Here is a 26,424-nt window from a genome sequence, read left to right as displayed (position 1 = left end):
AAGTGGGTATTGGGATTGACATGTATACACTGATGTGTATAAAATTGATGACTAATAAGAACCTGCAGTATAAAAAAATAAACAAACAAACAAAAACAACTAATACTAAACTTTCTTTGGGTTATTTGTATGGAAATATGTTAATATAAATGTTTCAGACATTACATGAAATTTCTAAAAATCTTATATGTTCTGGTATAATGTTATAAGTCATAATTCTAGTTATTTCTTTAAAATGTATATCTCAGAAATAACTAAATTTCCTTGTCAATTGCATTATTATGAACTTTCATCAAATCTTTAACCGTGGTAATTTTTAAGTCTTTTGTCATTTACAGACAGTTCTGGGTGTACTCCGATGCTTTTGCAAAAATGTTCCTATAAAAGGGTTTCATCTTCAAGGAATTCATGGAAAAGACTACGACAAGTACAGGTTTCTGGTAACTAACTATACTGCTGAACTGAATGAATAAGCATTTTCAGAACTCTAATGGAAAACTGATGATTTTGTAAAAGTGCTAACAAAAGATCAAGATTAAAAAAAATTAATTACATGGGACTGAGTGAACTGATGAGGATGATTATAATTTTTGTGACTTTCTGTTTGAATAAAAATAAATAAAGAATGTCATATAAATTACTTCAGAGCTACATCTAGACCAATATTTGACCACATATCTGGGTACTATGGCCTACCCAAGTTTACACATAAAATTAAGTATCACAACACTATAAAAGTGAGGCTTTGTGAGATTTGAATTAAGTTTGCTTTATTCGTTAGCTCTTTGACCAATTCTTTGTATTCATTCAATTCAGAAAACAAGTAATAAAGAGACCTAGTTGGGAAAATGAGATGCCTAGAATGAATCTCATTATTATTATTATGAATAATTATTTGCTATGTTTTGTCAGTACAAGCACAGACTTTCAGGTGATATACACAACATCTTCCCGTGTCTTAATATTCCAAATGTTTTTATCTAAAAGTATCATTAGTAAAGCAATTCTAATCAAATCTTGGTGAACTCTTATGAGCACCAAGACAGTCTTCAAAAACCTGTTGAAAAGCAAACAAAAGTTAATCATTGTAATTATTAAAAGCTTGCTGTGAATATAAAATGAGGGTGCTTATAAAACACTTGGACCAGTGCATGGCAGAAAATAAGCTCACAGTAAATGATACTGTAATTCTGATTACTACTTTATCTTTCTGTTTGTAGAGAAGGCGATCAATAGAATGAGGATAAGAAACTGATCAATCTGTATAAAGCCCTCTTTTTATCCAAACCTATGCCCTTACACATTGTTTAAAATGCCTTTATACATTTCAAGGTCTTGAATGGAGGACACATTTAAATATATCAATAATTTCAAAATGTTAAAAACAAATGAATAACAACATCACTAAAACAAGCTTAGTATTCCTTTTAGGGAAAGGAATTAACTTCTGAACGATGTGTACCAACTTTAATGGGTGCTTTGTAATTATATGTCTTGTCATAACAGAGACTAATTCATAATAATATAGCCACATATAAGGCTAGCTTGTCAGTGTGATATGCCATCAAAGGGGAAAAATAACTACTTAGGGAGAAGTCGGGTAAAGAGCTCTTTAGGCTGACCTTTTGCTGATAAGTTGATGATGTTCTCATTAGCAGCAACCCTGCTGTTTGCCCTCAATAAAAGATAACATCCTGCTGTTAACGCAATTTCCATTTTTGTGATTTAATGACACAATTATATTAAAGATACTTTTTCAAATGGATTAGGGCTTAAGTGAAGATAAAATGTTTTTTATAAATTTTTATTCCGTTTCCCTGCAAATCGAATATTTTTCACATTGTGTGATTATATAAGGTAAATATGACAAAAAATGTTGCCTATATTCTAGTGACATTTTATAACATGCTTATTACTAAAGAGAACAATTTGTTGTTAAACTCTCTATTATATAATACACATTTTACTATGTTTTTGTTTCAAGTAAAGCTAATGTTATTTCCCAGAGAAACACCAATTTAATTTCTTTCTACTATGAAAAATATTGCATCTCTTTTTTTTTTTTTTGAAACACAGGTAATTATTTTGTGATTAAGTTAAATTGCAGTTGTTGCAGGAGGTTGGCCATGAGATATCGTTTCTGAAGGGAAGCATCGTATCATTGTGGGAAGAGTAAAGACTTTGAAATCTAGCAGACCTATGTTTAAATTTTGGCTTCACCACTTATTAGATATGTGTGACCTTGAACAAGCTATATTCTCTCCGGGAACAATAATAGCTGTTTCATTCAATTAAGTAGTGAATGGAAAATTATATAATAAATATAAAGCACGTGGCTCATGATAACTGTTGCCAAAGCATAGACTCTTTAACTTGGTACCTTTTTTAATGAAAGAGAACTCTAAGGAAGGAGTTTCTTTCATTCTTGAGTCTCAGACTCCCACCTGTGGAATACTTAAAGAATGTGTAAATTATGAAACATAATTTGTTTTCTGTGGCAAGCACTTGTTTATTTTTCTTATGACTCAAATCTATGTCTATAAAATACTATCAAGATATTTCTTAATTGTATTGGTCAATTTGGTTTGTGAGAAAAAGACTTTTTAAAGAAAATGCATAAAGAAAAATATGTAAATATTGATCACATGTAAGAGCATCGGGCCCCTTCTAAATGATTCTGAAATAAAGAGGAAGGCATTATTGGCCTGCCTTCCCACCATACACGCACACGCACACACACACACACACACAAACACACACACTCACTTTCCCAAAGACGGGAACCTGGAGAAGTGACAGAAGTGTGCAGCTTAGTCAGGCAACTGCTGTGCTCAGAAGAAAGACAGGAATCCCCTCCATGTCAGACACTCCACACTAGGAAGTTGTGTGCCCTGCAGACAGAGGGAGTTCTGGTAGAAACAGACACTTTTATGACCCAATGAGAAAAGGTCTCAGATTTTCCCAGAAATATCGGGAGACAGATTTGCAGAGACTCAAAAGTCCTTCACAACCAATTAGAGATAAGAAAGAGCGTAATCCTAGAAACATTTTTTTTAAAGTGTGTAACTATCTAGATAAAAAGACATATTATATAGGGGGCAATTTAATACTTTTTATAAAAATATTTATGTATGTCAAAAGATAAATCAACATCCCTCAAATTATGAATAAATCTGTAAAGCTATTTTTTGTTTTAAAGCTTTGCAATAGTATTTCACAAGAAAGTAACAACATAAATAATTCCATTGAGTAAAACAACAGATATGTAGAAAGTCATTTATTTACTAGAGTTTCCTATCTGGTCAGAATCTTTATTATATCATCTACAATGATAAAATATTCAAATCCTGTAGGACTATAAATTATTTTATACTCCACCTACCCTATGAGTGAAATTCCCAGTTTAAGAGGAGAGGAGGGAAGTACCAAGACTATTACATGCACAGGTTCACCCACTTCTCCCCACTTTGTGTCTTATTTTTCTGTATTCTCTCTGTTTTAAAAAACAAACTTTATGTTTGTTTTGGCTACTCAGTTTCTAATTCATGAGCTCCATATCATCTACTTTTCAGGACCTGTCATTTGTGTATCATGAGTTCCTTTTAACACATGAACATGGTATAATCGTAACTTCTAGAGAATTAGACTCCATATTTATGCTATAAACAAACAATTGGTTCTTATCCTACATCTTTTCAACCTTTATTAGTCTCCTATGAAATATGCACATGTGTGTGCACACACACACACACTCATACCCCAATTACATTGTCCCGACTCTCTGAGTTTTACTGTGTTCTATTTTTGTTTTGAGAGAACTGACTCCAGCACACTGGTGTGGACATGAAAGTTGGAAACACCGTACTGACATGTGACAGAATATATACGAAATCTAGGCAAGAGCAGATCAGCAATAGCACCTAAGAGCCAATCTTGATATCGAGTGGAAATAAAACTTGACTGTAAACTTTCTCTTGCAAATCGAATGTAAGTAAAGATAAGAGTCTCAACATGTGGATTATAATAGTATCTAACATTTTTAATGAAAATTAAAACACTTGGAAATATAGTCCTGTCTTAACCATAGGGAATCAAACTCATACTTAAGGCTACAGTTAGCTGTTATATTCTTTAAATGTTTTTCCAATACAATAACACCCAGCAGGGTAAAGGAAACCTATTATAATAAAAAAAAGATGCACTTTGTTGAGAGATCAATAGGTAATTTTGTCCATTGACCCTTCCTCTTCTCTTTGCCCACAGGTGCATAAAAAGAAATGGTTATATGCTAAGGCAGTGGTGTCAAAATTTTATATATCACTGCAAATCCCTCAATTCAGGCCTATGTATAGGCATTTGTCATATTATAACTAATGTATCTAGATATATAATTTTCTAAATTCTCTAAGTCACAAGAAGAAAATAAAGGCATATTAAGGGTCTCTTTTACTTTGTCAATTTTGATTTAACAAAATCTCATTCTTAAGATTATGAAGACTGAGTTTATCAGCAAAGAAGGGAATACTGATATATTTTGATTTAAAAGATATTTGGAGATTCTGACAAATTTCAAACATTTAGGCCACAGGTAATTTTTATTCTTATAAGTTAGTGCATGTAGTATGTAAGGTCTAAATCACCTGTATGGCATCTGCAACGACACTTTTCGTATTAGGCACAACTTTATTTAAATATCTACTTGATACCTTGAAGACACGGTGATCCAGTCTTGGGATAAAAACCAGAGACACATAATAGTAAGGCAACATATGATCAAGGAGAGCAGGATGGTGTTCTGAGGAAGGCACATTCCAGAATACCGTAAGAGAAAGGAATGCACACAGCAGATAATCTGAGCCCACTTCTCAGTTTGGCCAAAGATAGACTGAGGGAGGCAGCACAAAGTTGTTTTTTGGTGTTGTTGTTTGTTCTTTTTAATTACTAAATCAAACATCATTGGGGGAAAACTCTTCAAAGGACTATAAAAATTAATTTAAAAATAAATAAATTTTTTGTGGGATTGTTATTTAATGCTGTTTGAGATACTTAAATTCTACCAGGAAAAGCTGAAATTCATTCTTTTTTTTTTTCTTTAGATTCAAAATAAATGGAAATGACATACTGGAGAAGAAACACAAAATGAATGCCTTAGAAACCTTTCTATGAACTCAGGCTACTAGAATCATGTAATATTCCTAATGTGTGGTAAATGAATTATGTCAAAATACAGTACTTCTCAAAAGGTAGTTTTTAATTGTTGAATGCTCATTATTTCAATAGAATTGACTTGTATTTCTTTTTTTTTTTTCCTGCGGTACACGGGCCTCTCACTGTTGTGGCCTCTCCCGTTGCGGAGCACAGGCTCTGAATATGCAGGCTCAGCGGCCATGGCTCACGGACCCAGCTGCTCCACGGCATGTGGGATCTTCCTGGACCGGGGCACGAACCCGTGTCCCCTGAATCGGCAGGCAGACTCTCAACCACTGCGCCACCAGGGAAGCCCTTGACTTGTATTTAAATGAACAGTCCTTCAAGTAATCCTCTGTTTGATTTTTTATTATTAATATAAAAATATCAAGAACCTGTTTTAGTACAGAAATTATAGCATGCTTGGATAAACAATAGAAATGTTGGACAATTAAATTAACATGTAATTTCGAATTATTTTCTCAACAAGTTAATACATTAAAATAATTAAATATCCTATAAAATTAAATATATTTCTCCAGGTCCTAGTCTAAGGTTATTATATCTCTCCATAATGGGAAGACTGCCAACATTTCTCATCTTACCTTCATTCTTTCAGTCTCCAAATTATAGCAGCTCTATTCCAGGCAAGAGCAGCTGAGAGGTTGGGATCCCCTTCTCCACCCAGCACCTACTCATAGGGTGGAATATCTATCCCAGCAAGACAAGAACCCTGGTCTCCAATCACCCCTGCCATAGCTTGCTCATAAGGCATGAGCTGCATGACAGAAAGTGGAGAAGACCAGGGACTACTGCTCCCACCCAGTGACTCATGCATAAAAAAAGGGCTGCCACTCTGAGAGAAGTGGGTTACTGTCTCTGCTCTCAGCTTCAGAGTAGGAGGACAAAAGATTACCCCAGGAAGAAAGGCAAACTCATTGCTTTCTATAAAGGGAGTGACTTTATGTATAAGAAACCATTAGAAAACTGAGCTTTAAGGTGCAGTTGAAAATAATGGAGATTTTTGTGGTAAGTGATTTTTTAGGAGTTGGGAGTTCCATGATAGCAACAAGCTAAATCATTCACCAGTTAGAAGATAAGAGAACTAGGGAAAGAAATGGCTAAGAAGAGCCCTGATTGGGTGAAAATAAGCCTTTAGACTGGACTCAAAGACTACTCCACAAGGGACCTGAATTCAACTGGACCAGACTATGGAGCTATTTATACCCAGGGAGTTGACAAAAACACTAAAGTATTCAGTGGGCAAATAGTGGAGGCTAACAGCTGGGTATGGTACCAACAGAGGTAGAGGAGTTAGAATGTAACAGAAAGATCAGGGAAAGAGGCAGTCAAAGAGAGTCCTGCTAAACCACTTTTATCCCAGGATGACTGTGTGTCTGCCCAGGTCTGCACTCTCTAAGGAAAGACAACAGAGGCTGCACATTGTGGAGAAAATAAAGTTCACTTAAATAGTTCAGCCATATCACTATAAAAATCCATAAGACAACAACAAGCCCCAGATATAGGTTCAGAATCCAAAGTTGCTATATTATCTACCATGTGTACTTTTCAACAACATATTATGAGACATGCAAAGAAACAGAAAAGAGTATCCCCCACACAGGAAAAAAGCAGGTAACAGAAACTTCCTTTGAGAAGGGTTAAGTGTCAACTCAGCAGACAAAGACTTAAAACAGCTATTGTAAATATGTTCAAAGAACCACAGAAACCATGTTTAAAGAAGTAAAGAAAGATATGATAGCAATGTTTCCTCAAATCAAGAACACCAATAGATTAAAATTGTAACAAAACTACATGGAAATTCTTTAGTTGAAGAGTACAATAATTGAAAAGAAAAAAATCACTACAGCATCTCAACAATAGCTATGAGCTGGCAGAAGGAAGAATCAGCAAACTTGAAGACAGACTGATAGAGATTATACAATCTGAAGAACAGAGAGAACAAACAGAATGAAGAAAAATTATCAAACCTATGAGAAATGTAAGATAGCGTTAAGTACATCAACACACCCAGAAGGAGAGTAGCAGAGAAGAGGAGACAAAGAAAGGGATAGAAAGAAGTATGTGAATATATGATGGCTGAAACTTCACAAATGTGATTAAAAACATTGCTATATACAAACAAGAAGTTCAACAAACTCCAAGTAGCACAAATGCAAAGGGGTACTGTGGATCAGTTATAGGATAGATAAAATATTGAAAGACAAGGAGAAAGTCTTGAAAGTAGGAAGAGAAAAGCAATTTGTCATACAGTGGGACCAAAATAAGATTAAAAACTGGCTTCTCATCAGAAACACTGGAAGTCAAAAGGCAGTGAGATGACATTTCAAAGCGCTGATAGGAAAAACAAAACTGTTGCTAGCAGAGCTTACAAGAAATACTTACAAGAAATATTAAAGACAGTTTTCCAGACTGAAAGCACATAATACAAGACAGTAATTCAAATCCACATAATAATCCACAAAAATAATGAATACCAGTAAAAGTAATTATTTAGATAATTATAAAGGACATTGCAATTGCATATTTCTTCTCATTTCTCCTAGTAATTGATTTTAAAAGCAGTTGTATAAAACAATAGGTGTATAATTGTATTGCTGGGCCTATAATATATAGAAATGTAATATATTTGATATTAGCACAAAGGATATGGGTAGGAACAGAGCTGTTTTGGAATAAGGAAATAACACTAGAAGTTAACTTGAACCCATGGGAACAAATGAGAACCAGGAATTGTAAATAAGAAAATTTATATTAAATAAAATTATAAGTATATATTGGCTCTCCCTTCTTTCAGTGTTTTTAAAAGACATAAAATTACACAAATTATATAAATATATTATACCTACCTAAGTTTAACAATGTATTTTGGGGTGTTAATATATACGGGTGCAATATGTATAACAATAAGAGCACAAAAAGGGGAAGAGGAAATAGGTCTTTATAGGAGTAATATTTCTATAGCTCACTGGAATTGTTAATCTAAATATAAAGTAGATTCTGATAACTAAGGTGTTCACTGTATTCTATAGAGGGACCATTAAGAAAATTATTTTTTAAATACTGAAAATATTATTAAAGGGATTGAAATGTTTTAATAGATAAACAGAGGGTACTCACAAAAGACTATATATTATATGAATCCATAAACATAAAATGTATAGATTAGGCAAATCTATATATACAGAAAGTAGATTTGTGGTTGCACAGGACTTGTAGGAATGGGCTTGAAGAATATAGGAGATACTCTTATGTGGTATGAAGTTCCTTTTGGGGGTGAATCAAATGTTCTAAAATTGTGTTAATTGTTGCACAACTCTGAAAATACACATAAAGCTATTGAATGATACACTTCAAATGGGTTAACTTCATGGTGTGAATTATATTTCACTAAAACTATTAAAAAAGAAATACAATTAGCATTTTTGTGTTCATAAGTCTTCTGTTTTATAACTTCCTGAAGTCTTGTAAAAATTGACTTCATGAAATGCAGAAGCATAAAAAGGAAAATTTAAGCTATATTAAAGAAAAATGCACAATATAAAAACAAAATGTGACCTCCAATCACATACTAAGATATATTGGATTTCAGCACTTGTAATATTTTTTACTTTTTATAATAGTTGAGTATTAGCTTTACAAATAGTGTTTAACTTATTTATTCAAGATTAAGGAAATAAACATACATTAATAATGGACAATACCAATCTTTGACTAAATGTAAAATTTGCTAGCAGCTGCAGGAAAAAGTATAAGTGCATACTTATTAAAGTTCTTCTACTGGGCCCATTTTTATTTGGGTGAAAGAATAGAAAACAAAAATCAAAATTTCTAGACACCTCTCTTAAATTATGCTGTGGTTGAAGTAATCTGGAGAAGGGGTTTACTAACTGTTAACAAATGAAGCTCTCACAATCTAGCTGCAAATCATCTATGTGTAGAGCTCTTTATGTTTCCTTTGGGGCCAACAAAGTTGAATACTATTGAGAGGTCAAGGAGAAATAAGTATTTCCAGACAAAGAGAGTTGGGAACAGTGTCAAATGCTTTTGACCACAGTGTAAGAAATAAAGAAGTGAGAAGTCATTAAATGCCTAGATGTAATCCCCTCATGAGACTACTTTTCCGGAGAAAAACAAATAAATGACTTTAAGGCTATTTGTCCCAAGTTATATAAAGCTCTTAAAATAATCCATCCGCCTATATATTAACTTAAAGAACCCATTATTCTTCATGTGGGATTTCAACAGGATTCTGCATATTCCTTTGTCACTTGTCAATATACTTAGATAGAAACAAATGAATAATAACAACTGGGATTTTAATAATAATGCCAATAAATTTAATGTTATATGCCTTTCAAATAAGTTAATTTTCTCTAGCTAAGAATTTCATGTAGATTCTACTGAAAGTGGATTAGAAATTATCATTGGGAGCCAATTGACTCTTACAGTCTCTTTGTTTAAATATTTATGTTTAGGTTAATTAATGGTATATCAAATGCATGCTTTTCTCTTTCCAAAGTTTTCCTTTTCTATTTTGATGTCTGAATCAGTATTAGTCAATTCAGTTAAAGCTATAAAACATATATTAGTAAAAATAAACGACAAATCACTTGCACTTCTACATCACAGACATAGATGGAGATAACCACATTTAATATTTTGGCATTTATCCATATAGCCAGTCAGTGATTTTAACCCAGTAGGATTCATGTAATACCTCTAACCTACAGAACTGAAGAGAATAAATTTGTGTTGCATTTAAGCCACTACATTAATGGAAATTTGTTACAACAGCAATAGAAAACTGACACACAGGTGCAAGATTTCTTTCTTCTACTAGGTTCAAGTGCCATCTCCCAACTGATGAGCAAGCAGTTCTGAAGAGGTGGTGCTCACTGCCCAATGTGCTCCCTGCTTGAGTGCCCAAGACAGAGGAGGAGTATGTTATCTGGAAAGGATCTCACATGTGATGTAAAGATTAGAGGGTTGTTGTGATGACTAAATGTGACTTTCAATTTTTAACAAATAGGCTTTACCAATTTTAGTTTTCTTAATGCCATTTAGATTTTAAATTTACATTTGTGTCAAATTTAGTTTACCTGTGAGGAAAGATTTAAGTGACTGCAATAAGCAAAGTCCTAACATTAAAACATCTTGATAGATCTAAATGCTTGGTAAAATCTCCTCTTGAAATATATCAGAAAGGATATGTCAAAGATAACTGGACCTACGACAAGGGAGGTAAGAAATGAGAATTTCTTCAGATCTCTTCAGATTCTCTGAATCTAGCATCTTAAACAAAGGTTTTAGGCCAGTCAAGAAAGAAAAATGTACTGGAAAGCATTTATGTTGACTGTATTGGTCCTAGTTCTCCAGGGAGAGAATCAATAAGATGAATATATATATATATATATATTTATATTTATATTTATATTTTTTATATTTATATTTATATATATAAAGAGATCTGTTTTAAAGAACTGGCTCATGCAATTGTAGATTCCTGGCAAATCCAAAATTTGATAGGAGAGGTTTACAGGCTGGAAACCCAGGAGAGAGTTGTAGTTGAGTTTAAAAGCAGTCTGCTGGAGAATCCCCTCTTGCTCAGGAAAGTTAAGTCTTTTGTTCTATTCAGGCCTTCAACTAATTGGATGAGGTCCTATTCAGGCCTTCAACTAATTGGATGACGTCCATGCACATTACAGAGTGAAATCTATATTACTCAAAGTCCAACAATTTAAATATAAATCTCATCTTAAAACACCCTCACAGAAACACCCAGAATAAAGTTGGACCAAGTATCTGGGCACTGTGGCCCAGACAAGTTGACACTTAAAATTAACCATCACAATGGTCAAATTACTTTATTGATGGTTCAAGAACAAAGGAATTAACAGCTGTGGGTTATTAGGTAGCACTGACTGTCACCTGACTGACAGTGCAATATTATCTATTGATTTTTATTTAATTTAGAGGTTGTCTTAGAACACACTTATTTCAGATTTTGTAAAGATAGTTTTTTAAAAAAGAAATAAAATTCTATACCCAGATTTGCATAACTTGAAGATCACTGCATTGTTCCAAATCACATGATCAGAATCATTGCTCTTAATAAAATTTGTACTTTTGCCCTTTGCTGTTCCGATTATTTTCCACAGTGTTAATTATTTTTTTCAGTGCATTGTCTTTCTTAGGAGCAATTGAAAATGCACCAAATTAATTACTTTTCTCTTCATTCTAGTCCACAATGAGGTTTTTAAAAAATTTCTTTTAATAACCCCATGCTAATTTTCCACTTCAGTGAATGTAACACAAAATGAATCAATCCCTTTCAAATAGGTAAAAAGTTAACCCAATGTTTCTTTTTCCATTAAAAGAAAAAACCACCCTCTTAAGTATTTTAAATTCTTATATATTACAAATTTAAATAATTTCAGCCAGTAACAAAGGTTAACATTCCTCTAATATTCCCATTTATTTTAGGCCTACCTCTGTTATTTTAATGATTGTATTATTTTAAATATGCCAAAGTTATTAAATGCTAAGTCACTGAAGCTTGACAATGACAAGATAAAGGTAGTGTTTTAAAAGGCCAGTTATTGCCACCAAGGGCTTAATAGAGGTCAATTTCCTGGTGTGGTCACCATGCACCAGAATATACCTCCCTCCCCCACAGACTATGCTACACATATAAAAACTTGATATTATCCAGACCCAGAGCGTTATTTGTTCTTTCACTCATTCAAGACATCAAAAATAGTGTCAGTTTGAACATTAAAGGAAAACATATACTTTCTTATAACCAGATTGCTTATGTTTGATAATAAATTCTTCTACTTCCTGAGATCAATAGACTTTGGAGCCAGAATTTTTCTTCACAATGTTGATTTGTAAACATAGAATCAGAGTGTGCTGAAAGACATTCCATACAGTTGGTGGTTAAACATGTCGAGCTACTCATGTATTACCACAGAAGGTAACTCTGTGACTGCCAGAACATGTGTCTGCCAGATTCTAAATCCTTCTTCCCTGTGTCGATTTAGATGTCAGTTCCACATTTTTGTTCTTTGTTTTTCTCTTCTTTTTTTTTTTTTTTTTTGGTCGGGGGGGAGATCCAAGCTGATCATCCCTATTCTCTGAAGGTAGTCCTTCCTCAGACTGGGTTTGATACAGTTGGTTAAGTAAGGATCATGCAAAAATGAATAAAGGACTAATCTATACAAGAAAATCCAAATATAATTACAATATCACATTTCTATAAAATTGAGAGTTGTAGTATTGACCAAAGACTTTATCAGCAATAAGTTTAGATGCTTTGGAGAGCAATTTAATGATATCATGATCTACAAATCACAAGAATCTGATGCATTGGTAATCATTAACAAGTATAGAAGAACGTAATTTATACATGAATTCTTACTTAACAAGTGATGGTTCACTGTATTTTTCTATTTATTAATATTAATATATTGTGATTATAAAATACAGGGCAATGAAGTGTGGAGGAGAGTTAGCAAATTGAGTAGAGTCGGGATGTGACAGAGGGATAAGAAATAAGTGTAGTGATGATAAATCATGCAGAAGATATGGCTTTTACTCTGTAACTGAAACCCCATGGCAGAATTTGTCCATAATACTGACTGTAGGATACTATATGTACAAAAAAGAAAATAACAATTACAGATACTTTCAAGTGCTCATTGATTTAGTCTAATAAATATTGGTAATTAGGTATGTGCATAAAATATATTAATACAATTATATAAATGTGTTTACAAATTATTTTCTAAAACTAATTCAAATTGTCTGTTATATAATCGTAGTATTAATAAGTGTTCATATCAGGCATAGATTTGTAGATAGTATAGTCACAGAAACATCTTGGGTAATAATACAAGATTTATGTATCCAGGAGTCACAAAAAGAGTTCAGTGGAGTCAGGTTAATGAGCAGAGTATCAAGAACATTACCCAAAGGAGTTATTACAAACTGCAGGAATTGTTATAGGTTAAATTGTCTCCTATCAAAAAAATTATGCTGGGGCTTCCCTGGTGGCGCAGTGGTTGAGAGTTCACCTGCCAATGCAGGGGACACGGGTTTGTGCCCCGGTCCAGGAACATCCCACATGCCATGGAGAGGCTGGGCCTGTGAGCCATGGCCGCTGAGCCTGCACGTCCAGAGCCTGTGCTCCGCAACGGGAAAGGCCACAAAAGTGAGAGGCCCGCGTACCGAAAAAAAAAAAAAAATGCTGAAGTCCTAACCCCTGGTACTTAATTAAGAATGTCACTTTATCTAGAAATAGGGTCATTGTCAATATAATTACCTAAGATGAGGTCATAATGTAGTAGGGTGGTCTCCTAATCCAATACAACTTGTATCCTTATAAAAAAGATGGCCATGTGGCCACATGGAGACAGAGAAACATAGTGAGAACTCCATGTGACAACAAAGGCAGTTGCAAGTCAAGGAACAGCAATATCCTTGACTTGCAACTGTCTACCTGTAAGCATAAATCTCTGAGGCAGTTGGTGTATTGCTAAACGGCAATCTATACAAGAGGCTGTCTGTCACTGATTGTGCTTATATACTTACTTACACATTGTTAACTTAATGACCAGCATAAGTATTCTGGGGGTGTGGGGTATAATATTTCACAAATCATGATTCAGATTGTGCCATTACATGTTTCAGTGCAGCATGGTTACTAACGCTCTGTCAGACTAATATTAAAATCAGAAAACTTAAAAAAAAAAAAAGTATCGCCAGCCAACCACCAGAAGCAAGGAAGAAACAAGGAAGGATTTTCCTAAAGGTGTCTGAGGGAGCACAGACCCATGGACACTTTGGTTTCAGACTTCCATATCCTGGAACTGTGAAATAATACATTTGTGTTTTTTTAAGCCACCCAGTACTTTGTTTATGGCAGGTCTAGGAAATTAATATAGAATCTAAAATGCTTTCTCCAAGGAGTGATTATTTATTCATGATAATGTCTAGGTAAGTGGGACTACATCAACTCTTCTGAAGAAGAATTGTTTCCCTCCAGGACCAGCTTTACCTCTTGAAGGCAGAAGTGGTGTAGCAAAAATGTAATGTTACCTGGTGTGATATTCCTGCAGGGATGAGAGAAAGAACAAAGGCTAAGGAAATTCCATAAATATCTATCTATTACATATATATATATATAGAGAGAGTATATATATATATATATATATATATATATAGAGAGAGAGAGAGAGAGAGAGAGACTTAGAAATTAGGTAAAAGAGGCATCTCAATATTGTGGAAAAAAGATAGATTATATAAGAACTAATATTTAGACAACTGGATAGTTATCTGGACAAATTAGATGCATATCTCATAACTTACACTAAAATAAATTCAAGCTGTATTATAAATTACAATGTTAAAAATCATATAAAACTATAATTTTTATTTAATGTCGCAAAAAACAGTCATATATAAGAGAAAATTTAAAAACCATAAAAAACGTATAAATCTGATGATATTGAAACAAAATCCATGGTAAACAGTCAAAGGAAACGATTAATAAAAAAGAGATAAGATAGTATGCAACTTAATTGACAAAAGTACAGAATATAATTCTCTTCTATATAAAAAGCTTATATAAGTCCATATGAAAAAGACCAACACACTCACATAAAAATGAGCAAAGTATCATAACGATCAAATGATGGAAAATAAAATATAAATGTTTTAATCACATCAAAAGATGTCCAGTGTAACTTTGCATTTTAAATGCAAATTTAAAATTTAATGAGACACTATTTTCACGTGTCAGGTGGATAAAGATCAAATATTTGACAGTATACAATATATATTCAAAAGATTGGGTAAGAGATACTGCAAAAGACTGAATATAAACACTAGTATTTTCTCTAAGAAGGGTGATTTGGCTGTATCTTCCAATTAAAAAACATACTTGCATATATTTTGACTCAACAATTGTATATCCTATAGTATTCCCAGATTTGTACAATGATGGTATATGTACCGGATTATTCACTGTAACATTATTTTTAATAGAAAGATATTTGAAGCAAATTAAATATCTATCAATAGAAAACTGGTTAAAAAAGTATCATAGACTTCAATAGAAATTGGTATACTCTATAGCCATAAGGAAAGTAAGAAACAAACAAATGAATCAAAGTGATGAAACTCTTTTAAAACTAATATGGAACCTTCTCCAAGTTATATTATTATCACCAAAGAAAAGCAAAGTGTGCTACAGTGCATATCCTATAAGCTACTATTTGTATAATAAGTATACACATGTACACAAACAATGCAATACAGATATGTATCTATTCATATGTACAAATATATGCACATTTATGTATATGTATTCATATATGTATATACACATATATATACTTAATTGCTTATATGTATCTGTGTGTATATGCATATATATATCTAACAGAATACAAAATAAATTGGTTACTTTAGTTTTGTTCTTTCTAGAAGATGACTTTACTTTTGGGATTGAGCAAAAACACAGAACTTATCATTGTGTAATTTTTTGGGTATGTTTTGAATTTTGTAATACCCAAACTATTAGGTATGTTAAAATTAAAAATTTTTAAAGGAAGTGGATAATGGTATAACCTTTCCCCAAATCCAGACCCAGATATTTTATGGTCCTCAAATGGTTGAGTTCTCCTACACCCCTTTAAGTGCACCTACAGGGGCTAGGAGACTTGGAACAAAAAAATAGACTGTGAGAAGTATAAAGATAAAGCATGACTTTGCATAGAATGGGGGTAATGTGGGGTTGGAGAAAAACATCTAAGTGGAATTGAATTATCCAATGGCTTATGAAATACAGAATGGTATAATAAGCTTTTCTTGTAGGACTCTCATAGATTAGTGGATAAAGAGAATTCACCAACTAAAATGATGCCACATATGGTCTAATTCCTATTTACATTACCTATCGTGGCTTGGAATTCATAAATGAGGTAGAGGATAAAGATCTTTAAAAGCAAATGTTAACTAAAGGAGCAGAATTTAATCTTTGTCTGTCCATGAGAAATTCTTAGAAAAGAGGATGAAATTTTCATGTCTTAGATGAAAACTGGTACAAACCCTTTGTCACTCTTCCCATCAAGATGTGATGTTTATTTCCTTTTCACTTGAATGTGGACTGGCCGTGTGGTTGCTTAATCAATGGAATGTGGTAGAAATGACACTATGCCAGTTTGTTAAGGGAACTGGCAGCCTCTGATTCCTCTGTCTTGGTATACATATCTTGGGAAATCTAGCTTTGATGTAAGACATTTGAATATCCGGAGACCAGCAAGCTGTGAGGAAACATAAATTAGCCCCATGGAGAGACCACAGGGAGGGAAGGAGGGAGGCAGACAAGGAAGGAAGGAGAGAAGGAGGGAATGGGAGTGAGAGAGAGAGAGGTCCTTAGAACCTACATGTCTCAAGTATGCAGTCTGAGGTTCTAAGCATGTAAGTAAAGAACACATCTTGCCAATCCAGCTCTGACAATCTTACAAATGACTCCAGACACAGCTCCCATCTCTCTGTGACCACATGAGAGACTCAAAAGTGTGAAGCATCCAGCTGAGTGAATGAGCCATCAGAAACTTGAGAGATAATAAATTGTTGTTTTGAGGCACTAAGTTTTGGGGGCGGTTAGTTACATAGCAATAAATAATCAAAGAAGAATCTGATTTGTGAAAGTAGATTGCTGCTGTAAAAAAATGTTTTTAAATGAAAACGTGTAGGATTGGCTTGGGAACAAGCATCAGGTAGATAGTAGAAGGGCCTTAGGGAAATTGTTAGTGAATACTGAAATGACAGGTAGGAATTTGCTATGAAGCTTGTTTTAAGAAAAAAAATGTGTTTCTTAGTGACAAAAATTTATGATATTCTCATGCATGGTAATGTAGAAATAGAACATATTTTTTACTGAATTTATGGATTTGGTTAACAATATTTCCTTATAATCGTCATCTAATTTCTTATTTAGCTCTACATGATAATGTACAAGTAGAGAGAAATACTAAAGAAGGAACTATTCAGTCTCAAAGTAGAATCTAGAAGAAATTTGCTGAGGCAGCATTTGCTGTGTTCAAAAATAAGATATTTTCTCACCTCCATCTCTCCCAAGAAATACTCTGAAAGTAAGTTATTTCTTCAAGTGCAATGAATGAATTCAGGACACTGGTCATGTTTTCAAGAGTGAGGCTCTGAGACCTCAGTTAAACCCTCATAAACATGTAATGCAGTGGTTCATAAACGCTCCCAGTTAGATAATGTCCTCCAAGGTTCTGAGGTACATTGCCCTCTTGTGTTCTGACTCTCAGCCCAACGTATTGTAAGAGGTCTGTGGGGGTGACTTGTCTACTAATGTGGGTTATAAATATAAGTCTAAAGATTTTTAAAGTAATTTTACCTACTTAGACTAAAAGGGAGAGAGAGTTCAATGTGTAAAGAGACATTCAGGTCCCCAACTTTTATGGACAAGGAAACTATTTAGCTGAAGGAAGGAAGGAAGAAAGAAAGAAAGAAAGAAAGGAAGGAAGGAAGGAAGAAAGAGAGAGAGGAAGGAGGGAGGAAAACAGGACCTTTTATTATGCAAAAGGAAATATGACTCAGAAAGTACAGTCAAGAGCTTAGAGGGTAGAGTCAAGATCCACAAAAAAAAAATTCCCACAGAGAAGGATTGGGCTGTAATCAAGGAATTGGTGACATGTAACTGATTGTATTTCAGAATTGCTCTGTACCTGTGACTGTCCATACCTCCTGAGCTCTCCTTAGTCTGGAATAGGAGTGTCAAATGCAGTTATCCTATGACTCTCCTCTCTTTATATCAGATGTAAGGAAGACAGATAAAGTGTTCTTTTAGCTCAAAGTCTTCAGATCAACAGGAATAATAATCCAGATCCAAAACCGAGTAATTGTGCTCAGAGTCTTATTTTCACCTGGAGCTGATTTAAATGACAAGATCTTGGAACTAAAAACTGAATTTGGTATCATAATGTAATCAAATTGTAGGAATTTTAGGAGGGGTGAATGTATTCTGAATTTGTGAAAAATGGAAATAGCATATGTCCAGAGGCTGGATAAAGACAGACATTACTGGTTCCTCTCCCCACCAAGAGCTGAATCTGGTCTTGACCTGTGACTACTTAACTATTAGAATGTGTCAGAGTGATTTATCAGTTGCAGTTCTAGTATTTAAAGTAAGAGAAACTTGTGCATCCTGTTTTTAGAACACATGTTCTGGGGGTAGACAGCTGCCAGGTAAGAAGTCCTACTAACTCGAGAACAGTGTGCTGTGAGAGAGCCCAAGATCACCACATGGAGTGGTCTCGTGGAGAAAGAGAAAGAAATCCAGCCAGACCTCAATTGTCCCACCCATCACATTGATATTAATTTCTTACCACTACTGTAACAAATTCCCAGAAACTTAGTGGTGTAAAACTATGTAATGTATTATCTTACAGTTTTAGAGATCAAAAGTAAAAATTAGTAACAGCAGGCTAACGTCAAGGTGTTGGTATGGCTGGTTCCTTCTGGAGTCTCTGAGGGGAATATCTGTTTTCTTGCCTTTTTAGCTTCGAAAAGCCACCTGCAATCCCTGGCTCCTGACCACTTCTTCATGATGACATCACTTCAACCTCTGCTTCCTTGTCACATCTCCTTTTCTTTCTCTGACTATCTTGCCTCCCTCTTTTAAGGACCTTTATGATTACATCAAGCCCACCCAGGTAATCCAGGATATTCTCTTCCATCTCAAGATCCTTAAATTAATCACATGTGCAAAGCCCATTTTTTTCACATATTCACATATTCCAGGGACAATTATAAAAAAATGTAGACTTTTTTTTTTTGGGTGGAGAGGAGTGCTATTCTATGTATCATACTACCTGAAGGGTAAGACATGTATGTTAGTAAGCTGCCTTGTCCAGACCACTAAAGTGAGCCTTCATATAACTTCAGCTTTAGCCACTATCTGATGGCAACAACACTACAGATCATAAGAAAGAGATGTGCTGACTCCAGTCAATCCACAGAAACATGAAAGATAATATTAAATTAAAGCTTGAGGATGTTTCCTATATAGCAATAGACAACTGTAATTCTACATTTGAGAACAGGATTTTCCCACTAGGTATCCAGGAAGAGAAATGAGACCATATACTGGGTCCTAGTTGGGTTGGTAGTGGAGAGAAGTATTCCCTTGAAATTCTGTATACTGGGGCTTAATATAGTCATTCCCAGACAGTGTGATAAATCTCTCATGATTATGTAAGGAGAATGGTGGATGCGGTGAAAAAGGAAGCAATCCATAAAAAATTGATAACATATATTCTAAGGATTATTGTTGTTATCCCAATAATAAAATAATATTGATGTCAATATAATGAACGAATATAAAGCCTTGCCACTTCTACCTAAATAAATAGGTTATAGATGTCTCCCTTGCCTATATTTAATTGGTCCTACTGAGTGGGAACACATCAAAGAGGCAAACTGTGGAAAATACGAAAGACTAAAGACTCCTTGGCATACAGCTAATTGTTCTTCAGTATCTCTTTTCCCACTTTTCTACAATAATATATGAATGCTGGACATATACCTACCATGGACTACATTTTCTAGCATCTTTGATTGGGTGATAAAAGCTGAATTGGCACATCATGCCACTTCTGAGTCTTGGCCATAACATGCGAGTGTTCTTCTTTCCTTTTGTCTTCCAACTGTAGGTGCACACAGATATGGATATGGACAACAGTGCCCACATGCTAGAAGTCTGTTGGATTATGCAATGAGAGGAACAGAGGACCCTAAAACTCTTTGCATTTGAGCTGACCTGCCAAAAAGAGGTGCTAACTTTCAGAGTATGAAGTGAGGGAAAAATTACTATCTTATTTAAAGTTACTAGATTTGGGGGAATTCCCCGGGGTCCAATGGTTAGGACTCTGTGCTTTCACGGCTGTGTGCCTGGATTCGATCCCTGGTTGGGAAACTAAGATACAGCAAGCTGCACAGCCCAGCCAAAAAAATAATAATAATAAAATAAAATAAATAAAGTTAGATTTTATAATCAATATATTTTTTTTAGTTTTGGTTAAAGCTAAATAGGGTAAAAGCATAGCAGTTAAGATAAAACCTAAGTTTACCCTAACTACTGTAAACCTGGAAGAAGCTTCACTCTAATTACTGTGCTTCCGGAGGAAAATATATTTTTAAATCTCTTATGGAAGAAGTGGTGACTGCAATATTATATCATGGCCTGAGTTAGCTAGTAACCAAGAACAATGGGAAGAAGTTACATAAAGAGAGCAAAAGTCATTCCTTTAGATATGATGACTGTGACTGTATTGGTTATTTATTGCTGAGTAAGAAAGCACCCCAGAGTTTAACAGCTTAAAACAACAAATATTTCTTATCTCTGTTTCTGTGGTCAACAATCCAAGCACCACTTAAACTGGTGTCTCTGACTCAAGATCTCCTGTGAGACTGTAGTTTAAATGTTGACCAAGGATGCAGTTGTCTCTTTGGTGAAAAACATAAACTCATATATGCAACAGGCTGAACAAATCTGAAGCAAAATAAACCCAGAGAAATACACATCAAGAAATAAGATAATTAAACTTCTGAAAATAAAGACAGAAAAAGTCTTGAAAGCAGCCATAGTGAAATGACATATTACTTACAGGGCAACATCAATTCTAATGACAATAGATTTCTCACCTAAAACAAGAAGAAAGTGGAATAATATTTTTCAGATTCAACAGGTGGTAAAGCTATCCTTCAAGAGTGAACAGAAATAATGACATCCTCAGAAAAAAAAAAAAAAAAAACAACTTGAATTTGTCACTAGCTGACCTACACTTAAAGAATGGTGAAAGGATGTTTTCAAATCAGAAAAGAAATAATAAAAGAAGGAATCTTGGGACATCATATAATATGAAAGTACAACTGAAAGAGCAGAATCATGAGAAAGTATAAAATAGACAATCCTCATTTAATTTTTAAATATGTGATAATTAAAACAAAAATTATAATACCATCCAATACTCAAGGTAATTGTATTTAATAGTGGGAAGGATAAATGTACTTAAATGGAAGTAAGATTTCCATTCTCCACTTGAAATGGTAAAACGTTGATACTTGATGACTGATTATGATTCTTGTGTATTATAATGTAAAGAGCAACTACTAAAGAAATTATGAAACTATCAAAACAGAATTCCCCAAAATAGGCTAGTAATCCATAGGGTGGCAAAAAAAGAGACACCTTTATTTAAAATAGTCAATAACTGGAAACAAAGCAGATGTCCTTCAAGTGGTGAATTATTTAAAAATGGAAGTGTGTCCATACCATTCTCAGCAATAAAAAGGAACAAACTATGACACATGCAACAACTTAGATGAATCTTCAGGGAATTATCCTGAATGGAAAAAATCAATCCCAAAAGGTTACTTACTGTATGATTTCATGTATATGACATTATCAAAATGACAACATTTTAGACATGGAGAACACATTGATGGTTGCCAAGAGTTAGGGATGAGGGCAGAGCAGTGTATATGCCTATAAAATAGCAATGGGAGGAATCCTTGTGGTGATGAAACTATTCCATATTTAGAATAAATCAATGTCATATTTTTGTTGTGATATTATACTATAATTTTGCAAGATGGTATCACTGGGAAAACCTAGGTAAAGGATATAGGCAGTCTTTGTGTTATTTCTTGCAACTGAATATTTTATGATAGTTAATGGAGTGATATATACAGTTTACTTCCACCTCCCATATTTTCATGAGCTGTTTAGGTATAACTTTCTGCTTTTACTTTAGATCTTCACAGTACCAACTGAACATTCTCAAACATCCTCTATGTGTGAAATAAAGATTGTTCTGAATTTGGGCATGGAACTGCAAAAGCTATTGATTTTCCACAAAGAGCTTAGAGATGATATCACAAATCCCTGTGGAAAAGATGCATGCAGGGGAGGACCTTCAAGATGGTGGAGGAGTAAGACGTGGAGATCACTTTCCTCTCCACAAGTACATCAAAAATACATCTACATGTGGAACAACTCCTACAGAACACCTACTGAACACTGGCAGAAGACCTCAGACTTCCCAAAAGGCAAGAAACTCCACACGTACATGGGTAGGGCAAAAGAAAAAAGAAAAAAACAGAGACAAAAAAATAGGGATGGGACCTGAACCTCTGGGACGGAGCTGTGAAGGAGGAAAAATTTCCACACACTAGGAGCCCCTTCACTGGCGGAGATGGGGGATGGGCAGGGTGTAAGTTTTGGAGCCACAGAGGAGAGCACAGCAACAGGGGTGCACAGGGCAAAGCAGAGAGATTCCCACACAGAGGATCGGTGTCGACCTACACTCACGAGCCTGAGACGCTTGTCTGCTCACCCGCACAGGCAGCTGGGGGCTAGGAGCTGAGGCTCAGGCTTAGGTCAGATCCCAGGGAGAAGACTGGGGTTAGCTGTGTGAACACAGCTTGAAGGGGGCTAGTGAACCACAGCTAGCCAGGAGGGAGTCGGGGGAAAACTCTGGACTTGCCTAAGAGGCAAGAGACCATTTTTTCAGGATGCGCTAGGAGAGGGGGTTCAGAGCACTGCCTAAACGAGCTCCAGAGATGGGTGTGAGCCGTGGCTATCAGCGTGGACAAGAGAGATGGGCAGGAAATGCTAAGGCAGCTCCTGCAGCCACCAAGAAGCCTGTGTTCAAGCACAGGTTACTATCCACACCTCCCCTCCTGGGAGCCTGTGCAGCCTGCCACTGCCAGCATCCCATGATTCAGGGACAACTTCCCTGATAGAACACATAGCGCACCTCAGGCTGTTGCAACATCACATTGGCCTCTGCGACCGCAGGCTCAACCCGCATTCTGTACCCCTCCCTCCCCCTGGCTTGAGTGAGCTACAGCCCCCTAATCAGCTGCTACTTTAACCCCATCCTGTCTGAGCGATGAACAGATGCCCTCAGGTGACCTACATACAAAGGAAGGCCAAATCCAAGGCTGAAACCCCGGAGCTGTGTGAACAAAGAAGAGAAAAGGGAAATTTCTCCCAGCAGCCTCAGGAGCAGCGGATTAAATCTCCACAATCAACTTGATGTACCCTGCATCTGTGGAATACCTGAATAGACAACGAATCATGCCAAAATTGAGGCAGTGGACTTTCAGAGCAACTGTAGATTTGGGGTTTGCTTTCTGCAGCTAATTTGTTGCTGGTTTTATGTTTATCTTAGATTAGTATTTAGAGCTTATTATCATTGGTATATTTCTTTATTGATTTGGTTGTTTCCTTCCTTTTATTTAAAATATATGTGTATACATTTTTCCTTTTTCTCTTTTTGTGAGTGTGTATATGCATGTTTCCTTGTGTGATTTTGTCTATATAGCTTTGCTTTTACAATTTGTCCTAGGGTTCAGGCTATTTTTATTTTTTTTGGTATAGTTCTTAGTGCTTGTTATATTGGTGGATTTGTTTACTGGTTCGGTTGCTCTCTTCTTTCTTTCTTTCTATTTTTAAATTACTTTTTCATTTTTAATAAAATGTTTTATATTTTTATTTTAATAACTTTTATTTTGCTCTTCTTTCTTTCTTTATTTTTCTTCCTTTTCTTCTGAGCCATGTGGCTGACAGGGTCTTGGTGCTCCAGCTGGGTGTCAGACCTGAGCCTCTTCTTTGGGAGAGCTGACTTCAGGACATTGGTCCACCAGACACCTCCTGGACCCAAGTAATAGCAAATAGCAAAAGCTCTCCAAGAGATCTCCAACTCAATGCTAAGAACCAGCTCCACTGAACAAACAGCAAGCTACAGTGCTGGACACCCCATACCAAACAACTAGCAAGACAGGAACACAACCCCACCCATTTGCAGAGAGCCTGCCTAAAATCATACTAACTTCACATACACTCCAAAACAAACCACCAGACACTGTCCTGCCCACCAGAAAGACAAGATACAGTCTCATCCACCAGAACACAGGCACTAGTTACCTCCACCAGGAAGCCTACACAACCCATTGAAACAACCTCACCCACTGGGGGCAGACAACAAAAACAAAAGGAACTATGAACCTGCAGCCTGCGAAAAGGAGACCCCAAATGCAGTAAGTTAAGCAAAATGAGAAGACAGAGAAATATACAACAAATGAAGGAGCAAGGTAAAAACCCACCAGACCAAACAAGTGAAGAGGAAATAGGCAGTCTACCTGAAAAAGAATTCAGAGAAATGATAGTAAAGGTGATACAAAATCTTGGAAATAGAATGGAGAAAATACAAGAAACGATTAACAAGAACCTAGAAGAACTAAAGAGCAAACAAACAATGATGAACAACACAATAAATTATATTAAAAATTCTCTAGAAGGAATTAATACCAGAATAACTGAGGCAGAAGAACGGATAAGTGGCCTGGAAGATAAAATAGTGGAAATAACGACCACACAGCAGAATAAAAAGAAAGGATGAAAAGAATTGAGGACAGTCTCAGAGAGTGCTGGGAAAATATTAAACACACCAGCATTTGAGTTATAGGGGTCCCAGAAGAAGAGAAAAAGAAAGGGCCTGAGAAAATATTTGAAGAGATTATAGTTGAAAACTTCCCTAATATGGGAAAGAAAATAGTCAATCAAGTCCAGGAAGCACAGACAGTCACATACAGGATAAATCCTAGGAGAAAAACGCCAAGACACATATTAATGAAACTATCAAAAATTAAATATAAAGAAAAAATATTAAAAGCAGCAACGGAAAAGCAACAAATAACATACAAGGGAATCCCCATAAGGTTAACAGCTGATCTTTCAGCAGGAACTCTGCAAGCCAGAAGGGACTGGCAGGACATAATCAAAGTGATGAAAGGGAAAAATCTACAATGAGGATTACTCTAACAGCAAGGATCTCATTCAGATTTTACAGAGAAAACAAAACATTTACAGACAAGCAAAATATAAGAAAATTCAGCACCACCAAACGAGCTTTACAACAAATGCTAAAGGAACTTCTCTAGGCAGGAGACATAAGAAAAGGAAAAAAACTTACAACAGCAAACCCAAAACAATTAAGAAAATGGTAAGAGGGACATACATATTGATCATTACCTTAAATGTAAATGGACTAAATTCTCCAACCAAAAGATATAGACTGGCTGAATGGATATAAAACAAGACCCATATATATGCTGTCTACAAGAGACCCACTTCAGACCTAGGGACACATACAGACTGAAAGTGAGGGGATGGAAAAAGATATTCCATGCAAATGGAAATCAAAAGAAAGCTGGAGTGGCAATTCTCGTACCAGACAAAATAGACTTTAAAATAAAAACTATTACAAGAAATGAAGGAAACAATAGCAGAGACCAATAAAACTAAAAGCTGGTTCTTTGAGAAGGTAAACAAAATTGATAACCCATTAGCCAGACTCATCAAGGAAAAAAGGGAAAAGACTCAAATCAACAGAATTCGAAATGAAAAAGGAGAAGTAGCAACTGACACTGTGGAAACAGAAAGGATCTTGTAGAGCTTACTACAAGCAACTATATGCCAATAAAATGGACAATCTAGAAAAAATGAACAATTCTTAGAAAAGCAGAACCTTCCAAGACTGAATGAGGAAGAAATAGAAAATATAAACAGACCAATCACAAGCACTGAAATTGAAACTGTGATTAGAAATCTTCCAACAAACAAAAGCCCAGGACCAGATGGATTCACAGGCAAATTCTATCAAACACTTAGAGAAGAGCCAACACCTATCCTTCTCAAACTCTTCCAAAATAAAGCAGAGGAAGGAACACTCCCAAACTCATTCTATGAGGCCACCATCACCCTGATACCAAAAACAGACAAAGAGGTCACAGAAAAATAAAACTACAGGCCAATATCACTGATGAACATAGATGCAAAAATCCTCAACAAAATACTAGCAAACAGAATCCAACAGCACATTAAAAGGATCATACACCCTGATCAAGTGGGGTTTATCCCAGGAATGCAAAGATTCTTCAATATATGCAAATCAAACAATGTGATACACCATATTAACAAATTGAAGGAGAAAAAACATATGATCATCTCAATAGATGCAGAAAAAGCTTTCAACAAAATTCAACACTGATTTATGATAACCCCCCCCCCCAGAAAGTAGGCATAGAGAGAACTTATGTTAACATATT

This window comes from Hyperoodon ampullatus (genome assembly GCF_949752795.1).
Source record: "Hyperoodon ampullatus genome assembly, chromosome: 5".
Classification (NCBI taxonomy): Eukaryota; Metazoa; Chordata; class Mammalia; order Artiodactyla; family Ziphiidae; genus Hyperoodon; species Hyperoodon ampullatus.
Note: the sequence above shows the minus strand (reverse complement) of the source record.